Raw genomic sequence first — 21596 nt, 5'->3', positions numbered from 1 at the left:
TCACTTGCCCCGCCACTGTGGTCTAGTGGCTAAGGTACTCGGCTGCTGACCCACAGGTCGCGCGTTCGTATCCCGGCTGCGGCAGCTGCATTTACGATGGAAGCGGAAATGTTGTAGGCTCGTGTGCTCAGATTTTGGTGCACGTCAAAGAACTCCGGGTGGTCGTAATTTCCGGAGCCCTCCACTACGGCGTCTCTCATAATAATATGGTGGTTTTGAGACGTTAAACCCCACATATCAATCAAGGTTTCTCACTTGCGCCTTCTACACAATTATGAGCAGTAACAGCGCACAAACTCACGAGACGAAGAGAAGAGACACAAACAAGCGCTGTTTGTGTCCCTTCCACACGTGAGTTTGTACTCTGTTACTGCCCGTAATGTATCACCAACTGGCCCAACTATCAGTCATGCCTCCTACACAAGCTAAGGTGGCTCAACATCAACAAAAGCATTAATCGGTGGATAACCAATTTTTTAACCAGCCGCTACCAATCAGTGTTCGTAAATAATCTCTACTTTCTTTAGATCAATGTGAAATCTGGTTTCCCTCAGGGCTCTGGGCTCGGAAGGATCCCGTTTTTAATTTATATTAACGGTATTGCTAATGGTTGGTGTTCTACAATAGTATGATTTGCGAATAATTGCATAATTTATAGAGAAAATACTAGCGCTGAGGGTGCTCGATGTTTACAACTGGACTTAGATAAACTCGATAAATGTTGTAAAGATTGGCAAAAAGAAATGAACGTCTACAAGACCAAAGTTATTCGATACTCTGTAAAATCTAACCCTGTCTTATCTATCTACATTTTAAACAACACTTATATACCCTCATCAAGTTATATGAACTACTTGGGTGTTTATTTGTGATCTGATTTGAAATGGAACATCAATAAAGAGGCTATGGTTAGCTAGGACACTTCGTTTTGTTCGGCAAAACCTAAGGTCTCGCAAAGACCACCACTAAACTTCTGGCTTACAACACGTTTGTATGTTCAAAAATCGAATATACATCATTAACTTTGAACCCGGATCAGACAAACCTCATTCATAAATTAGAATCTGTACAAAATAAAGCTGCTCGATTTATTACCAAAAATACTTGCAAACATCAAATATAACAGAAATTAAACCTTCAATTGATCTTGATTTTCTGGAAACGCGTAGGCTTGTCACACTTTTTTTCATTTTTTTCATAAAATTTATTACAATTCGTCATCACGTGCTGCTTTCTATATCAACGAAGCTCATCATGTATTGCTGCGGCTTGACCATCAACATGACTTCGAGTCCATCTTCACCCGTACCAATCTTTTCTTTAACTCCCCGGTACTACGAGCCATGCGTTCCTGGAATCAGCTTCCTACTGACATTGCAGGTAATGTGGAAATATATGAGCACACAAGGGAGAAGGAAAAGCAGTTGACAGGAAAGACGCTCATTTCTATATTGTGTTGTACCAACTGGCCCAGCTTTATTGGACATTGCAGTTTTTACTAGTCGTAAAGCATTAGTAAACAGTCTGAAATGTCACTTTACCGCTTAAATTTTTGCGTGTCAAAGTGCTCCCCCCTCCCCCCCCCCTTTCTCGACACTTTGCACATTAAAATGCACTTCGTAATTTTTTGGTTCCTACATACATTCTGGCGTCATGTGTATTTTGCTCAAGCATTTGTATACATCACAGAAGTTCGAATCACTGTCATTTTTAATATTTGCACAATCATCCGCTTTCAGATGACATATTATTGCTGGAACTATGTCATCTTTTTTTCCGCTTAGTTCTGGTAAACAAAAACTGCATTGGTCATTCTTTGATTGCGATGCCGCTTGTATAGTTAGAGCGTTTTTAAGTATCTGACGTGTTTGAATTACAGCTGTATTCCACATTTGCCCGTTAACTTAGCCCCAGAGGACGTTTCCACTGCTGGCACGAAGATATTGCTGTATCATCTTAGATGTCTGTGTTGAACTTGTACTACGCTGTATTATTCAGGGTTGTCCCCGGGCTTTCAAGCCTTCAAGGTAAATAAATAAATAAATAATTAAATATAAAAATAAACGAATAAATAAATATATTGCCCCCTAACAACTTGTTCTTTGCTCTATCTTCATTATTATTTGGAATGGCAAGCAGTTCGGCATGAAACAATTGCGCCTGCGAGGAGATGCTTGAGTATATTCTATGCCACTGCCCAGCATACCAGTCTAAATGACGTGTTACGGAAACCAAGCGCCGTCGTCTGGATTCACGGCCATTTACAGAAAAGAACATCTTAGGACCTTGGACGATGGTTTCACAGAAGTGCACAATCATGAAAGCTCTCTTAGGCTTTTTAAAGACCACCGGACTTCACGAGCGCTTGTGAAACAATGGTGTGAGACCGTGCCGTGTAGTCTTGAGCTATTTATCCATCTTATTCTCGCTCTTTTCTTCTCAATGTATTTCCTCACTGTTATTCCCCTACACCAAGTTTCGGATAGCCAACCGAGCTAAACTTGGTTAACCTCCGTGCCTTTCCTCTAAATTTCTCTCTCTCTTCATTGAAATTGGTATGACCTACCATGGTTGTCTAGTAGCTAAAGTACTCGGCTGCTGACACGCAGGTCGAGGGATCAAATCCCGGCTGTGGCTGCTGCATTTTCGATGGAGGTGACAATTCTTAAGGCCCGTGTGCTCAAATGTGTTGCACGTTAAACAACCCCAGGTGGTCGAAATGTCCGGAGCCCTCCATTACGGCGTCTTTCACAAACGTAAGGGGTTTCGGGGTGCTAAAGCCCACATATCAATCAATTAACCAAAATTATCCCGAATGACATGATAGCATGATAAATTGATAAATGACAGGTCTAATCAAGAAAATCAGAACATTCATTTGATGAGCCGCCCAATTCACGCGCTACTGCCTTGATGCTCTAGCGGCCACTTCATTAAATTTACATATACCTGAATTATAGTACGGCGTAAAGACAGTGCATAACTAACATAAGTGACTGGTGCTAGCGTACAAGCCATGACACGTATGCTATGTACAACTTGATTTATATGACGTGGTCTGGGCTTTTTCATAGTCATCTAAGTAAACGGATGTATGCCAACAGTGCAATGACGAGATATACGCGTATGACACATGTAAATGAGAGATGAATGAGAGAAAATCATGACTTGCACGACTTGTATGGTATGAATAATTACCACGCTCATGGCATGCTGGATGCCGGTTCGCTATCTTGATATGAACCAAAATCGATAGTGCATGATGTGACTGTATGAAAGATATAAATAACATGTGTACACATGCGAATGACAACATGCGTGTTATGTGCAGCATTTTGTAAGTGCTGAACTCTTGACGTTCTTGTGGACGGTTCGGCAGCTTGAAATATGCAAAGATGGTATTGCGGGAGGTGGCTGTATGATTCACATGAACGACAGGCAGTGACCAGTAACACGCCATATTTTCTTGTGATGTTCTCTTGAAACGAAACAATGTAATATGTCGTATTTTCCTGTTACAACCTATCATTTATGTTTGTCATTCAGTAACGTCATGTCATACTAGCTTCCGTGTACATAAAGATAGTGAACCGGCGGCAAGTGCACCACAATCTTGGCATTTAAATCACGGTTTATATAACATGCATGCAACATTTCCGTGTTTTAACCTCTCATTTATCTTTGACGTACAGTTATGTCACACATGTGCAATTTATTTCAAGCTTGTGAATCGGCCCTGAACCCACCAAGATTATCACGCCGGCATTTACATGCCAGCATTATTTCATGTCATTACCTATTTTGGTGAATTTGGCGATTTTGGTGCCTATTTTGGTGCACTCGCCGCCGGTTCACTATCTTTGGTGAATAATCAAGCTAGCCAACCGGTCACGAGCTCAGCATGACATGTAAACCATGCTGTACGTGTCATGATTTTCATGTCACTAATTGTCATTCATGTTCACTATACAATAACCTCACAAAATGCTTGCTTGCTCACCTGCCTCAGAGTTCAAAGGCAGGTGAGCAGCCAGGCTACCAAAGCTTTCTACATGCAGACCAGTGGGCCTGCCATGGGTGCTGCGATATCAATCACGGTGGCGGCCCCCATGATGGAGGTCATTGAAAAGCGGGTGCTTTTCGTGTATGACCCAAAACTCAAGCTTTCGGTTCGCTATGTGTACGATTGCTTGTGTGGTGAAATCTGATGAGGTCGACAACCTACTCGCCTGCCTGAAATATATTTATGGTAGTGGTAGTGGTTAGAAAAGAAAGAAGGTGCCTAATTTCTGCAGCCCGGTAGGGAGCACGACGCAGTGACCAACTCTATTGAGCCAGAGATGCAGTTCACAGCGGAAAGAGTATACCACTCGGCTCTCTCTTTTGCTGGATGTACTCTTGAAAAGGCAACGACACAGCTTTTCTTTCTCGGTCTTCAGAAAACCTACAAACATCGGACGATGTACCTCCATTTCAGCTCGAATCATCCCATCTACCATGAGCTTCTCGTGTTACGAAGCCCTATTAAGAGAACCGAAAGAATCTGATCGCCACCACAGCGACACAGGAGGAATAAAAAGAAAAAAAAAACTTAGACCTCGGTGCCGGCGGCTACACAAAAGCCAATATTCGCAGAGCCCTCCGTAAGAGAAAAGACGAAAGAAGCCTGACACCTGCATCGCCGCAGCGACACAGCATGTCAATCCCCTACATTGCCGGCACCAGCGAAGCCAAAGTTACTACAATAGAGTGAAGCAATAGCCGTATACTGAGAAAAGCAGGTATGGACGTCACCCGCAAGCCATGCACCACTAGCGGTATCTTCATTCCTCGGCTGATCGTGCACCTGCGAAAAAGCTCAAGGCACCATGTACCGGGTCCCGTGCGCCGACTTCCTATATTAAGGAAACAAAACACTTTCACGAAAGAATGCGGCAGGACAAGAACGACTTCGGTGAATAGAACAGTGAACGGAGTGCCATAGCAGAACATTTCGAGTGATTTGACTACCAAATTCATCCCGATGACGCGGTAATTTTGGAAAAAAGAAAGTAACCTCTCCTCGAATCCTGGGACATTCAGCAGGCATCGGAGAACATCATCCTCCCCGCATTGTCCTCCCTCTACAGCCAGGGCTTGCGAGGAGTCACGGCGAGTCTTTCCCGTACGGCGGTGGTGCCGGTAGTGGTTCGAATAGAAAAAAGGCGCCTAACCGTATCTCTAGCCTTCTCGCCCTAGAAGAAGGAGCTGGCCCGTCTTCGACACGTCGGTTTTTTCTTCTAAAACATTTAGGTTGATTGATTGATATGTGGGGTTTAACGTCCCAAAACCACTATATGATTATGAGAGACGCCGTAGTGGAGGACTCCGGAAATTTTGACCACCTGGGGTTCTTTAACGTGCACCCAAATCTGAGCACACGGGCCTACAACATTTCCGCCTCCATCGGAAATGCAGCCACCGCAGCCGGGATTCGAACCCGCGCCCTGCGGGTCAGCAGCCGAGTACCTTAGCCACTAGACCACCACGGCGGGGCAACATTTAGGTTGCAGTTTTCTCATTTCTTCACATCCTCTACCTTGCTCTCACTCGGCGTGCCATGGCTACAGGATGCATCGCATTCCGATAAACCACAGCTGAAGTTCCTGCGACAGCGCCATCGCAGCGTCCCCGGCGGTGATTGCTAAAAGATGTTGCCAAGATTGTAACATTCCTGTCTTCGCTACCCGCACGAGCGTAGCGTCTGTATACTCGTTCGCCGCTGATAGTAAACAAAAAATCACTCGATATGTTTTCTTATTAGGATTCATCCATTCATGGGCAAACAATCCCCCAGAATGTGTTCGATTTGAATTCACGCTTTAGCTTGGCCACCAGAGGCTAGCGCAGCTCGTTGCCGCCACCTGGCTGGCTATCCGCGGTGTCGCGCTCCAACGTTAAAGGATTCCTGAGACACTTTTCTACGAAATCACCCAATGACATCGTAATTGAACTTTATTGCTGCACGAACCAACTACTGCCGAGATGTTTTTATTTCCTAGTTGTAGCGTGATGACGTTGAGCACTTTCAGTTTATGTGTTTTGAGTGGCAGTGAGGCTCACTTTCATGATGAAATACCTGCAAAGAAAACACCCCTCGTTCCGCAGTAGTTTACCGAGGCGTTTGTTTCCACACAAACCAGTGAACTCGAACTAAGATACCGTGTAAACTGCAAGCACTTGCAGCAGTAAACTGCGGTATATGTATTACACTATTCTAGTAACATTTTATTTGCTGAATTTGTAGCAATTACGTCGGTCTAAATTGAAATAATGAAAAAATAAGTGACAATGGAAGAGAACGACTTATCCACACAGGCGCGTATATTTCCGTCCAGAACCGTTGAAACAAGCACGCCTGCAAAAAGCAACCACTGCGAGGGTGACAACGGCATGATTCTTCATTCAGGCAGCCTCTGGCAAACAATGTATTTTTATTGCTTCATTGTTCCCTCAAGCCGCGTTGCCATTGAATCCCAGAGAAGAATCATTGTCAGAGGTGCCTCCAAGGAAGAATGAACAGAATTCTCAACAAAAACAAGAGAGATGGCAGTTCCATCGAGCTCTCTTGGCATCGCAGTAAAACTCACGTACACTGTGACAAAGAGCTGCTCTCGGGAGATGATGAACGACTTGGGAGGTTCCAAACGAACGAGTGCCGCAGTGGATGATCACGACAGTCTGTTGTCACCGGCAATTGTTGAGCGCTGGCATGAAAACTTCCGACTCATTTGTGCGTGGTTATCAGTATTTGGTTGTTAGGGGGAGTGCTAAAAAAACTGTCTGTTGAGCATTTTTCAATTTCACCGGACTCCGGATTGATTTTGATTGCTTTTTAAAAGAACCGTTGCAACTTTGGCATCCTCGGAGAAATTGAAGAGTGGCCGAAGTGCAAGCAGCACACATGTTATAATACGCCATGCACCCAAGTTCCCATCAGCGCTTCCTTTATACTTTCGGGTTGACGGTACCTACATGCAGCATGCAGAAGTGCGATTTAATGTGCAACTCAAAGATTCATGCTGTTTTGCGTGAATGAGTCGTGCGCAATAAGTTCTGTAGGTTTGAAAATATGGCATATCAGTGCAACAAGCACGTAATCAATTGGCCGATACCACGAAGCTACGCAAAGTTGTTGGAATGTCAGCCTCATCCCCATTTTCATGAGGATGTTTATGCACATTTATTTAGCTCAATTTCCAGTTACTCCAGTCTTGTGCTAAGTTTTTTTTTCATGTGTGAGAGATTTCTATTGACGGGACAACTTAGTTAAGCGGATAATCACTTTCAATCATTCTTTCAATCAACGTTTTCTGGGCGAAAATAATATTAACCTTATACCTTATTGTTGCTATAATTAATGACCTCCTAATATACTGCCGTCCACACTTGCGACATGCTGTTTAAAACAAGAAGACCCCCTCCCCCCCTCCATAAAAAAAGGCCCGTAGTACACAAAACGAGTTATCTTGTTGCGTACTACGCGTTTTGTTTTTGTGCATGTGCGTCTTCTCTTGCTAAAACAATGTGTCTCAAGTGTCAGACATGCACAGCCAACTAAAGCCTGCTCTTTTCCCTGCCGTTGTTCACTGTGCTTCCCTTCTATTGGCATCTGTTCTACACCTCTATAGACGGGAGCAGGCCCATCTCGCACCCAGGCGCCTTCGGTAGTGTACCCTCGCTCCAAGAGACGCTATACACTCTAAGCCAAAAATGGCCAAAATGGGAGCAACGGCTGTTTTTACTCCTTCAGACCGACTGTTACTCTCCGAAAAGACCAAGCGGAACAAGATGGCCGACTTGTTGGAGAATGGGGGAGCAACTGTATTCATCTTAAGTTTGTAAGGGAGCAACGGAAGGAGGAACCGCTGTAAATTCTCTCGTCACGCATCGGTTACTCCCCGGCAGGACACCGCACACAAATATCCATGCCGCCCACATTGATATTCATGGGCCAGATTATTGTTTGTTCTGTGTGCCAAACTTCACCAAACCAAAACAGTGATTTATTTTAGCATCCGTAGATAATAAGATAGCAGCGCTGGCTGAACACAGAAGGCCTGAGAATACAGTACGGCAAATACCTAACACACGCAGCAGCAGAATGGAGAGTTGGCACGTCACAGCGGACCGAACGCCGAAACACGTGCAAAACAACGATAAAAAAAGCCTAGACACGCCGTTCGTCCGCGAAGTAAGGGCGTCAAAGTCGATCAAGCACCAAAACACGTGCATAAGGAGCCCCCCCCCCCCCCCCCGCCCAGATATATCGGAGAAAAAAAAAAAGTGGACCCAGACGCGCTTCTCATCAGCCATACACTTAGTAGCACGCTTCACCGTGTAGTTTGAGGGCAGAATGACAAATCTGCGCCATCTGCGCCCGCACGAGAAGTGTGGCGCTAGAGTAGCAAACGATGTAAGTTACAAAGTAATTTTTATTCAGTGTTTATGTTGACTAGCACTAAATAAAAATTACACTCAACTTTTTATATTTATTTATGAGTTTTAGTGTACCTCAGTTTTTTTTTATAATTGTATTAGGAGAGCACACTGAAATTATTGCGCTGACGCCTGTGCTGCCACTGCTCGACGTTTTTTTTTTTTTTCGGCGCAACTAGGTTCGCGTTCACACTACTTACTCATTTTCATTTGGTCTGTGGTTGGCGAGCACATGGACGTGCGCGCTTGTGAGCTATGTTTTGATCGTGTGTGTGTGTCGCAGATTTGCGCTTCTACTTATTCGTGATGAAGGTTAGTGTATATTTATCTTTATGGAGCGCAAAGTAGTTGTGGATTTTGCTGCTGGGTGGAACAAACACATCGTAAACACGTCTTCAGCTATCTGCAAGCCTGTTCGCTCGTCGGACAAAGGACTGTGCATGCATCAGCGTGCAGGTGAGTGGCATTTCCAGCAACATTTAATGCTCTTACAATACATTGTTGAGTGGTTGCGCTATTGAAAGAGAAATGATTTGCTCTTATTCACCGTATCCATTGCTAGCCGTATCGGACTAAATTACCTCTATTACCGCCTGCATACCCTCTTGCTTCCCCTGTCACCACTGCAGTGCCAGTGTACTTTTTCAGTTAAAAGTTCATTTCCGCAACACTACCTCGCTTGAAAAAACATTGGGGCGGGGTTGTAGCTGCATTCATACTGGCACTTTTCTACCATTGGCTTTATGTAATGTTAACGGCTGAGTGTTGGGGCCTTGGGCCGCATTTTTTAGAGATGTAAAGTGTATGTAAAACAGTAAGTGAACAAATCATTGTCGCATCACTTCACTGGCATAGCCAGGCGGTTGCGCACAGAATTTTTTTAGGCCGGGCGTAGGGAGCCCAAATTGACGACCATATTCGCTTGCCCGGCCTATTCAGATAAGCGGACCCCCCCCCCCCCTCCCCGCACGCCTAAAAAAAAAAATCTGCCCACATCACTGCGTCACTTGCTTCACCTCTGCGCTGAACGTACTATTTTATAAGTGCACCATCAAGCGAGCAGTTTACATATTGACAGAACAATTGTAGGAGGAATGACCCAAATCTTTCAGATTTCTTTAGTGATGCAAAACCTTAGCAAAACTGACTGAATATTGTAAAAGACAATCATAAATGCTGTATGTTCTCGTTAGCGCTGTCATTATTCTGCATCATGAAATCTTTATGCGCTGTGAAAACTTGGCATGTCGTTAAAGTCACATATCGACGTTAATACCAATCGACGAAAATTTCGACAACCTCAATAACGCCGTTTGGGATTTGCCGCATGCACATAATTAGGCTGATTCCCACTTGGCTGTTCTTAACCTGACTTCACTGCTACCAAATTAAACAATATTTGATGCATGTCTTTTACTTTTTTTTCAGGGATATGACACAAATTTGGTTATACTGCAGATAAATATGCTCCCAATGATGCTAAAGTACAGAAAACAAGTGAATTTTGGTAAGTGCAGACTTTTTGTACTACGTATATGAAAGCATCGCTTTTTAGGGGCAAACTGTGCATGTGTTGGCCAGAGAATAGTTCATTATGCCACATGGTTACACTGGCACTGACAATTCGACATGGCTCCGCTGGCCCGTGTGTGTGCTCACACTGTTACCGTTAAGATAAAATGTTTATGTTCTCATTGCAGGGATTGCTGTTTGTACTAAAAAGCCAACTGCCAAGATTTGTTTACGCTGGTACTCCTAAATGTATGCTTTCCCTAGTTACATGGATTTTGGCTTGCACAAAGCATAACACTTGGGCCTAGATTCACAAAGCTGTCCATGCGCAGGCCTTCATAACAGCGTTTCTTGACTTGCCTATACCCTGTTTTCTGCAGATGTTTCGTGGGTTTAAAAGTGCCACAGCATGTTGACCTCCCCCACTCTGAAATATTCGCGTTCAAAGTTCCGCAAGAGTGGGCTTAACTTTCTTGTGCACCTCTTTGCTAGTCCAAGATACTGAAGTGTTATGCTCTTACTAGAGGTGGCAGTGTTTCTAATGTTTGTATTTCCATCACATTGACCAAGTATGTGATCTTGGCTTGACTGGTAGCACATCCTCAACAAATGTCTTTGTGGCACATGTAGAAGGCAGTACAAAATAAATAGGCAGACATTCACACCGGGAGCTAACTTCTAATAATGCTTTTTTTTTTGGAAACCATGGTGTGCTTATTCCAATTTATCTAACAAGCAGTAACCTGTTTGGCTGTGAACCAACAAGACGTTGAACTAATAAAAGCTTCACATCTTGTTGCTCTCAAATATATATGTATTGGCAAGCTATCTGTGACACTGTCAAACAAAGAATCAGAATATCTGTGCATGCCTTAAGATATATTGCTTCGTTTACATATCTCGTGGCTGTGACTCGTCAACCGAGTGAACAAATGCACCCTAGTTTTCTAAATTTAAAGCATTTTTTGAAGGTAGCACTGTCTACATTTATTTGTCTATAGTTTTGTCCAGCCGTTTGCGTCAGATACAAAGAAATATACTGAAGATTATCATGTAGCCTCTGCAAATGGTTGCTTTCAAGCAGGCTTTGCGTGCTTGGCTTGTGCCTACAGGTATTGCACAATTCAAGACGCAGCAGCGTATGATAGAACAGTAGAATCGAGAGCAACTATGTGCACGAGCTAAATAAGTATTTTAACATGAGCGGACAGTACGTGTTATTTGCCACACACATGACCTCATTTAGAATGCCCATTGGTGAAGGGGCTCATAGAAATGTCACTCAGCTGTGTATAGGAAACAAGTTAACTGAACCTAAGGGTATCTTTAACTGCTACAAATATGCCTTGTTGAGGTGCTGCACATTTTCTTCCAGAATATTGCTGTCTGAGACATCATGTGAAGAGCGTCTACCACATCAGCATTTATATGGCTTGCCAAGTAACGTTTGGCCGAACCTTCCTCTTTTTCACATTTCGTTTTGCAGTAGACATCCTAGAATGTAAGCGCTGCTGCAGTGTGTGTGACTCAATGTTATGAATTGATTCTGGCATGTTTAACCTCACACTTCTATTTTTTTCTTGCAGCAATGAGATGCTTCACATATGCCTGCGGTGACGTTCTGCTGCGCTAGCCTGATGGAAACACCAGCTGCGAAACTTGAGTTCTTCAGAATTGGAGAAGTTGCCCTTCTCTCACCAATGATGACACAGACTGCCCTATGCTAGAAATTCAAAATTGTTTTTCCACGGATGACGCAGAAAACCTTTGATGTATTATGGTGTTTGTTTAGTGCTGGCTGTGGTGTGGCGAAGTCTACTTTTACGTGTGGTCACACGTTGCCTCATAAAAAGAACAATAAAGCATTTATTTTCCTTTCAATATTGTCCACTTTTTGTGTTAGAAGCACCCAAGCAGTGCTCTTCCAAGGAGCTCTCGCCATGTGTTAAGCGTGTGACAAGCATACTCGAGATAAATACTCATTTCCCCAAGGAGTAACTGGAAGCATGTGCAGTTGGTTTTCAGAGAGTAACTGCGAACACGTGGGAGGAACGGTAAAGAGTAACTGTCGCTCCTAGAAAAGCAACTGCTGGGAGTAATGGTTGGTCGGCAGGGAGCAACTGGTGGGAGTAACTGTTGGTCTGCAGGGAGGAACTGGAGGGAGTAACTGTTCGTCTCCCGAAGGAGGAACTGAAAGGAGAGCAACGGTTCCTCCCTCTGCAGTTACTCCTTTTAGGAGAGTAATGGGAGTGGCAATGCAATTGCTCCCTGAAAGGAGCAACCCCTATACCCCTGTTGCTCCGTTTTGGCTTAGAGTGTAATTTGTTTGCAACTGCCAAGGCGCGCCTCGCTAGCATGGAATGCAGTGTCTTTTAGAGTTTAAAATGCGAAAAAGTACCTGTTCACGAGGCGCCCGCTCATAAAACGTTTTCTGGTCACCACTGCGCTGTCATCTGATGCGACAACAACCAGCTCAAGAAGAAGAGATTGCTGAGCACTGCCTGTGAAGTTCACAGCGCATCGCGGCAATCTTGCCGGTGCGGTGTTTTGTGATTGCACAGATTTCCGTCCACAACGAAGAACGCCGAGCTCCGCCACCTTAGGATATAATCGCAATCAGCAGAAAACCCTACGATTCCACTAAAGTGTACAAGTAAGAATACCTGTTGCGTTTATTCAAGTGCGACTCCAGCTGTTTCACTTTACAGCAGCGGTTTGCTTGTAGTATGCCTGTAGTATGTGGGACAAAAATATTGCCGTACTCTTTCGCAGGCCGCATGTTTATAATGGGATATACGTATTACGACTCGCGCGTGGATGCACACACCGCGCATGTTTGGTACAACTGTACCGGCCAACGACAACGATGGAAAGAATTGAGAACGGCGCGGAAAGCATGACTTTCGACTCGGTCGAACTACGACATGCCTTGACTGTCACTAGGCGAATTTACACGTGCTTTCGGCCGGCGTCACCGTAGCATTTTAAAATCTTGTTCTGTCTGGCAATTTTGCAGCACGCTTGTGTTCCGAGTGCCCGGCAGGACTGGCAACTGATACATATGCGGTGCATGAGCGTAATTTAGAACCAGGTTCTGATGCTACGTTGACGCCGGCTTACATCACAAATTAGGCCTTGTCACACCCAAGGCACGCCACAGTTCAACTGTGTTGAAAGAAACGCTTTCCGCTGTTTGCGTTTCTTTCAATCGCAATTGAGCGTACCTGATGAAGCAGCTTCCGTAGTCTGCAATGCACGTGCTGCAGACACTCCGTACTGTCGAGGAAGGTCTCCTCGGCGTGTCACCCAAAATCAGCATAAACTTGCACCACAGGAACAGCGCAAAGCATGCTTACAGCCAAACTCGAGTCGTGAAGTTTCGCATTTGAATTGCGGAGTGTCTGCTCGCTTGGCAGTTGAGAGTGTTGCTTCACCGCGCTTGTAACAGACGGCGCCACACGCTTTTCAATATGGCAGCAAGCACTGAGCTCGCTGTGTTCTGGTGTATAGGAGTTGCGTTTCCCAACCCGTGGTAATAAATGAGTCGCTGTAAACGAACATGACTGATATATTTTTACAGCGAAAGCTATATATGCTATAGGTGAAACGAAAAACGGTGCGGCAGTGGTGTCACGAGCGGTCTCCGTTGACTGTGTTATCAGTTACGTCATTCACAGCGTCGAACCCAAGCTTGTGCACCACTGGCTTCATTGTTAGTGACATAAGTCATCTACCCCGTCGCAGCCATGCCACCAAGCACGCGATAATTTCTTCCAAAACCTTGAACATGGCTGTGCCCCGGACAACTCCAGAAAAGCACTGACAGTAGAAACGTGACAGAGCTCGCATTAAGTCAGGCCAGTGGTGTAGTTCGGGCACAAAAACAGACCCGGGAGGCAGTGCCCGCAGCAGCTGCGTGCTAATGATCTGGCAGCCTTCCGAAGAGTATGAAGAGGAGAGGATAAACAGGAAGGTTAGCCAGTTCTCAGACCGGCTGGCTACTCTGTGCTAGAGAAGAGGGTAAGAGGATTAAGAGTTCAGAGAAGAGATATGTTAAAAAAAAAAAAAAGACACGCCTGTGCGGCAGGCGCAGCCCAGTCACAGCGAAAGCTAGAAGAGCGGTCTTTCGGAGCCTTTTTGAAACAGTTGATGATGATAAAGATGATGTTAATGATGATAATGATTATGATGATGATGCTTCTTGGATCATTGGCACCTACCCACTCTGGGGGATTGGCCATGAGTCGGGCTGACCATGCAACTGAATTTATGATTAATATTTAGTAAAAGGGATAATAATTTTGAGACGATTTTTTAATGTAACGTTATTTATGAATAATTGTATTTTTAAGTCGCACTATTTTGTGTAACTTCACAGAGACTGAAGATCTTTTGACTTGGAAGGCCGAATAAAAAATTGTTAGTAGTTGATACACCTACCAAATCTACTCGAGTCGCATATAAACTTTTCGACAGCTTTGAAAATACTCCTGTCCGAGTGCCCCAGCGCAAATGCTCCAAATGATAGCAGAACGGCCGACGTAACTGGTAGATCACATTGCCGCAATATAATTTCGATACGTTTTTTTGTGCAAGGAAAAACGTCGGCAGCTCAACAAGAAGTGTTCGATAGTTTCGAGTTCGTTGCAATATGGTAATAAGGGGAGACCGCCAAACCCGCTCTGTGCATGTAAAAATTTAGACTTGGAACTCTACAACGCATTCTGGTTATTGTAACTTGAGCTCGTGTTGCTTAACACCATGTCCTGCTCCAAAGGAATTGAAGGTGCAGGAAGTCCAGTGATGAATCGAGACTTTGAGCAAACACAGATAACGCACACTTATTGGGCAACTACTCCAACCACACTTGCTTGATACCCACTAGGTCAACATTATTACATTTATTTGGGTAGTAGACCGGCCTTCACAATGCTATTCTGTGTCATTCTTCTGAAAAGCGTGGTATCCGCTGAACACCTGCGAGGAATTTTGTGCCAATTGTTCATGCAGTGGCCAGCGACGATGAGGAATTATGGCTGAAGTGGGTATGCGCCTCCGTTAATAAGGGAACAAGAACAAGCTTTTGTTTAGGCCTGCGCAAAACAGTTGCTAACAATGTGCTGTATCGCGAATCGAGGGTTCCTTCGCTTTCTCGTATAATTCGCCTTCTGACTGTTCAGACATTCTTGAGAATTTATGAATCACCATTACAACATTCAGAAACAGCCTTTATTTCCACCCCAGAATCATTTTTCGTGCTAGATGGCTGCGATTTCACACCCCAGAAATTATACTTTGGCGAAATTTACTGGAGCCTCTAAACGTACGTATATGCGGCATCCTGCCGAGTCGTGATAGTTCATACCCTGTGGAAACTATATTTAGCAACATTTTCCCTAATAATACCAAATTACTTCGCCATAATATTTTGAATGCTTCATTACAAGATCACCTGCACAGTAATACAACGTACGTTATTATTGCTACAGACGCATCGCAATGTGATGAAAAGTCAGGGGTTGGTATTTTCAGCATTATTTTAGATTGGATGTATTCCCTTTGACAACCCAATTTCATACCCGTTTTTGTGGCTGAATTTCTGGCAGTAGTGCTCGCCTTACGCAAGTTAGATACAGTAATTACATCAGCTATCACAATAACAGATTCCCTATTTCCCTGTGCGGCACTTTCCGTTGGTGCTGATAATCAAGTTACAAAAGCGTTCCATTCAGTGCCTGCGCAATTGAGAAAAGTTCGATTAGTTTGGGTGCCTGGACATAAAGGCTTATTTCTACATAAAATAGCCGATTCCTTAGCTAAGTTGTCAATTAGCGAACCGATTCTACCACACTGTTCATCATACGCTTATGTGACTGCTGCTAGATTCCGCAGACATACGCTTATGGAAGTCTTTAGAGGCACAGCACTAACAAACTCTACAGAATATTGCCGTTTACTATATCCCTGGCGAAGATACTTTTGCCGCACTCGTAAACAAGAAGTAGCTATAACAAGGCAGCGTTGCGCGGTACCAAATTTAAATTTCTATAAACACAGGTCTGATCAGGCACCTTCACCATTGTGCTCGTTCTGTGATGAACTGAAAGCAATAGATCATTTCTTTTTGCCCTGCAGGCAGTTTAGCACATTACGAAAAAACACTTTTAGACATACCTTTACGTGGTATTGGTATGGACTTATCTGTGCCTGTAATTTTCTCTTTTGGAGCTTCCATTTCTGGGTTCCCTAATGGGACAGTATGCGCGGCCGTCCGGAACAATATTGATGAAACTAATAAGCTGACTAATTAACCTGTTTCATTATCCTAACATGTCGACAAAATTATATACGTATAAGAGAGAGAGAGAGAGAGAGAGAAGAAATGTAGGAAAGGTAGGGAGGTTAACTAGACTATGCGTCCAGTTTGCTACCCTGCACAAGGGGAGGGGGGAGGGGAGTAAAAGTCGCAATATTGCTCTATTCTAAGAATAAATTCGTTTCTTTATTTAAATAATTGTATGAATTCCATTAAGCACCACACTTTTGTAGGTTATCGGTAATCTTTCTATTATATCTTCATTATTCTAAATCTGAATAATTCTTAAACCACTTGATTCTTGGCCGATCCCCCATAGTTGGTATGCACCACGATCAATAGGTGAACAACAACAACAACAACAACAACAACAACAACAACAACAACAACAACAACAACAACAACAACAACAACAACAACAACAACAACAACAACAACAACAACAACAACAACAACAACGGGTTCGAGCATTGGACGGTTCACTCGTTGCGTTATTCACATTGTGTGACGATTGGTTGTTCTTTCGCTGTTTTAAAATGCTTTGTAAGTCATATTAGCGCGATTGCTTTCCCGACATCAAGCCTGCCTAAGGAAAGTTTGACAACAAGTCACAAGCACCGGTGTAGCTCAGTGGTAGAATACTGGGCTGGCACCCAGCGGACCCGGGTTCGAGTACCCACTGTGTCACTAGTGCACTAATTTCGCGCGATGTGGTTACGGACACCGGCGGTGGTGGAGAACAGCGCGGTACCCGAGTTGTCATCTCATAACAGCTTTGGCTGTAAAAAAAAAGTCAACAGTACAATCCACGACACTGCTTACAGTCTGTCTCTGAGACCAGTTTTCCGCAAGAAGCGCAACAACAATCTCAGTGCCTTCTGGGCCTCGGCCAGTGTCCTGTAGTCCTTTCTTCCGACAAGTGGGGAACATAAAGTCTATCTAAAACTTTCGAAAGTTCTTTGCTCTGCTCATTTGAGCGAGGACAATCGCAGAAAAGAAGGGCAATTGCTCTCCGCGCCACGACGGTTGTCGAATATCGGGCTGCTGGCCATTCCGATTTGAAATTTATAGACATTCGTCAAGCCCACCCCGAGGCACAGACGGCACGAGAACGTCTCTCTCCAGCTTTGGTTATTCTCGACAGAAGACAGAGCTGTATGTGCGGGCCCAAGTTATGAAGACGGGCGTGGCTAAATGCCATCGAATTCCACTGAGCCAGCGTCAGTTCTCGAGCAAGTGATTGAAGCCTTATAGTGGCGTCCGTTCTTTTTAATGGTACAGCTGCACAAGATTAGCGTCATGAGCAGATTAGGCTGCTTCACCAGTACGTTCGTTTATGTGGATGCCGCCATGGTCCAGCATCTATTGGTACCCTGTCATGCTGCTTCTTTATAGCCCGGTGATAATGCAGTATTTTATCAGCGACTAGCTGTTCATTCGGTCCATGATAATATGGCGAGGTAATGCCCTGAAGGGCCGCTTCGGCGTCGGAGAAGGTTGACCATGTCTGTGGTGGTTCTTCGACCAAGGACTCCAGAGCAGCACGGATGGCGGTGAGTTCTTCAGCCGCTAATAATGTCAGATGCGATGTCTTGAACTTTATTATCATAAAATTCTCTGGAATCACAGCCCTGCCGCTGTGTTCTAGTGTTCAAGGTTCTCAACTGCTTTCACGCAGGTCGCGCGATCGAATTCCCAGCTGCGGTGGCTGCATTTTCGATACAGACCAAATTGCTGTAGGCCTAAGATTTCGGTGCACGGTAAAGAACCACAGGTGTTGGAAATTTCTGGAGCCCTTAACTACGGCGTCTCTCATATTCACATGACGGTTTTGGGACTTTAAACCATACACATCAACCAATCCATCAATCAATCAATCTACGGAATCACCACTGCCCCTGCTGAGCTTGCAGAAGTAACCGACCTGTCCGTGAATACGTCCACTGTGTTTCTCATGCGAGAAGAATAGTGTTGTTTCTTTTAAAGCCAGACTTGATGACAGCTTCTTCTTTTACATTCCAGGGATGGTTGTGAGGGTGTCTAGTGAATATAGACACGATTATGGCAACTGTGGTCTTGCTGCGTGCGTGCAGTTTGCGGGAATCACAGTACAATGTGGAGCAATTAGAGTGCAGAATGCAGAGTGTGGCCTGGAAGTTAGAAGAGAGGTGAGGTGGTGCGATCAAATCCGAGTGACATGTCGTACGTGCGTTCCTAAATCATCGACACGATTGTAGGTTTTGCCAGTGTGTTCACAAGCGATGGTGACAGTCGCTGTGGAGGATGTGCATCTCGGAAGCCGGAGGCACATTTTCAGCGCTTGAGCTTGTATTGACTGGAGGATGCGTACGTTCGTTATTCAGGTTCGGCCCAGCACAGGTAGGTTGTAGCGCATGAAGCCAAAGAAAAGTACAGTATACAGTTGAAGCATCGCTCGTACAAATGCACACCATGATTTTCTCACAAGGAACCTTTGAACGTAGGCAATTATATTGAATTATTTTTTCATGTGAGCGATATGAGGGCTCCAGAACAAGTCACTATCTGTTAATACTCGCAGAAAATGGTTGTTATTTTCTTTGCTCATTGTGCGTTCATCGATTATGATGACGTATTGGGTCATTGCGTTGCGCGTAAATACAACCAGTGAGCATTTCTTATACGACAGCTCCAGTACCCTTCCTTGAACGTAGCTTGACGTCAGTGTAGCTGTTCCCTGAATTTTGACTTGTACGTGGGCGCAGGACCCCGGATGCCCAGATGCAAATGTTGTCTGCATAGATCGACAGATGCACGGACCACGAAAGGATCTCAACGAGGCCGATGAGCACAAGGTTAAAAAGTATGGGGCTGAGGAGCCCTCTTGAGGTACACCGCGATTAGTACAATGGTGCATTGTTGCACCAACTTTTGCTGCAGTCAACAATGAAGGTTCTGTGTCCAGGATATCTTCATGCAACACATTGTCATATAGACCTTCAAATTCTAAGAGCATTGCCGCTGATAATCTCTTTAGATTTTTTTGCTGTTGTGCAGACGTGATAAGGCTAATAACATTGTTTGTGGGAGACCATCCACGCCAAAAGCCAGTCATAACGTCGGGTATATGTTGTTATGCTCCTGACACCATGAACTCTAGGTTAGTCAGCACCATTCCTTTCCAAAAGAGCCGGCTAGCACGATGAGCCAATAAGAGGCCAAGTCCAGAGGAGATATGCCTGGTTTGAGCATGGGCAAAAGACGGCTGAACTTCCACGAAGGAGGAACGAAACCGTTGCTCTACGAGTCATTGTATACAACTAGGAGGGCACGCCGAGCTGCTTGTCCGGGGTCGAAAGGGCGATGTGACTCTTACAGTTCCAGGAGATGACGAACGCTTGCATGCTGCCAAATACAGCTAAGTGTTCTCTAGGGAGAACACATTGTCCATACGAGAGTTTCTGGACATCAGCGCGTTTTCTAGGTTATTCACGGCGATTCCGGACCCTTTGTTGGCAACCCTGGCTCATAAGTATTCTGCTACATCAATTTATCGTCGGAATTGGTGGCGAGTGAGGCATTTGAAGAGGCGAAGTAGTTGAGGCAATGTTTTTAAAACGATAGCGTTAGAGACCTCGCGTTGCAGAATTTCCGCCGTCGGCATCAGTACTGTTCGTTGTGAGCGAAAAATCGTCCGTGAGCGAAAAATTGAGAAAGCCGCGAATAAAACGAAAAGTAAAATTATCGGTCCTATTGAGGCTCGAACCCACTCCGTTCGCGTGGCAAGCAGGTGGCCTACCATATTGTAAGAATTTAGTGCAACATTGACTCTCACAAACACGAATCCATATCACATCTGCGAGACTCACGTTCACGAAGCTGCGGAGTGGCGCTTTTTGTAAAAAAAAAAGGATGAGAATATACAGTCATACCCTTCCTGAGCCACAGTTCTGATTTGGAAGCACTTTTTACCAAACTCCACTGTTTCGGCTTAATTGGCGTAGTTTACCATCCACCAAATTCCAACGCAGCACATTTTCTTGATTGGATGCAAAAAATTCTCTTCCGTCTTTTAACTAAGTACCAGAACCAAGCAGTCATCTTCCGGGATATGAATATACACACCAATAACTCTAATTACATTCAGTAAAAAGAATTCGCTAATTCATTCAATTTTTGAAATCTCATAGATACCCCTACGAAAGTAACCAGTACGCCGGCAACAACAATTGATCATGTTTTATCTAACGTGTCATCGAAAGTGAATGCTGGTGTTTTTAATGAACAATTAGCAGGTCACCTTTCTATCTTCTTTTTCTTAAGGAAAACACCAAAGGAAAATGCACAATTTTTCAGCAATACAAGCAAAATAGATTGCAACCTATTACGAGATAACATTCTCTCCATCAAATTTCAAACATTGTATGACGATAACATTAATATTAAGCTCGAGAACATAACAAAAGGCCTTCGCCATATCATTGAATGCGGTTGTGCAAACGTGTCCGCAAGCTCATATAACACTCTGCTAACTCCTTGCATGACAAAAGAGATCCTTGCATTCCTGAAGAAGTACCACAAGTGGAGACAGCACAAAGAAAATAAATATTATTTAGGCCCATTTTAACTGTTAAGAAACGAAACCGTGATTCTTATTATGCCACAAAAGAAGGTCTATTATTCTCGACCTATTTTGCAAGCACAAGGGAATTCAAAGAAAACATAGAAAACTGTAAAAGAAGTTGTCTGTCATAAGCCATCACTTCATGTCACACCTGATGTAGTTGATGCGCATATACTTGATAAATTTGATGTATTGTCTACTGATATTAGTTCAACCTTAGCCGTGAAGTTCTTTCGTAGCGAAATGATATGTCTTTCACCTTTCTTATCAAATACGTTTGCTCATCACATCAGCGAGAATGAAATTCCTGACACAGTCGCCAATGTAAGCACCAACAAAGCCAGTGGTCTAGATAGTATTACAGCTCGCTTAATGAAAGATACCATTGATATTTTGAGTAACATCTTGTGCCACGTATTTAATCATTGCTTGCGGACCTCAACGTACCCATCCTGTTTAAAAAACGCTAAATTTGTGCCGGTATAACATGAGGGCGATCACTCGGATCCTTCATGCTACCGGCCCACATTCGTGTTAAGCATTATAAACATCATATTCAAAAAGATTCTTGAAAAAACAAATGCGCCTATTCCTAGTAGATTGTAAAGCTTTTTCTCGGAGCAACACAAATTTAGACCACACTATTCCACATCAACTGCTGTATCAGTGTTATCATAGAAGATTAAC

General features: G+C 44.1%; 1 protein-coding gene and 1 long non-coding RNA gene across 3 annotated transcripts in view; one reads left to right on the top strand and one right to left on the bottom strand.

Moving 5' to 3' along the window:
* Sh (Potassium voltage-gated channel protein Shaker) overlaps window positions 1-21596 on the bottom strand; it is a 535670-nt gene that overhangs the window by 341907 nt on the left and 172167 nt on the right. The window lies entirely within an intron of this gene.
* LOC142796194 (uncharacterized) lies at window positions 8693-11871 on the top strand. The gene is made up of 2 exons (XR_012893608.1): window positions 8693-8934; window positions 9907-11871. It is a non-coding gene; the product is annotated as an uncharacterized LOC142796194 (long non-coding RNA).

The sequence above is a fragment of the Rhipicephalus microplus genome, chromosome 2, assembly GCF_043290135.1.
Source record: "Rhipicephalus microplus isolate Deutch F79 chromosome 2, USDA_Rmic, whole genome shotgun sequence".
NCBI classification, from domain to species: Eukaryota; Metazoa; Arthropoda; class Arachnida; order Ixodida; family Ixodidae; genus Rhipicephalus; species Rhipicephalus microplus.
This window is presented reverse-complemented; position numbering and strand designations above follow the sequence as displayed.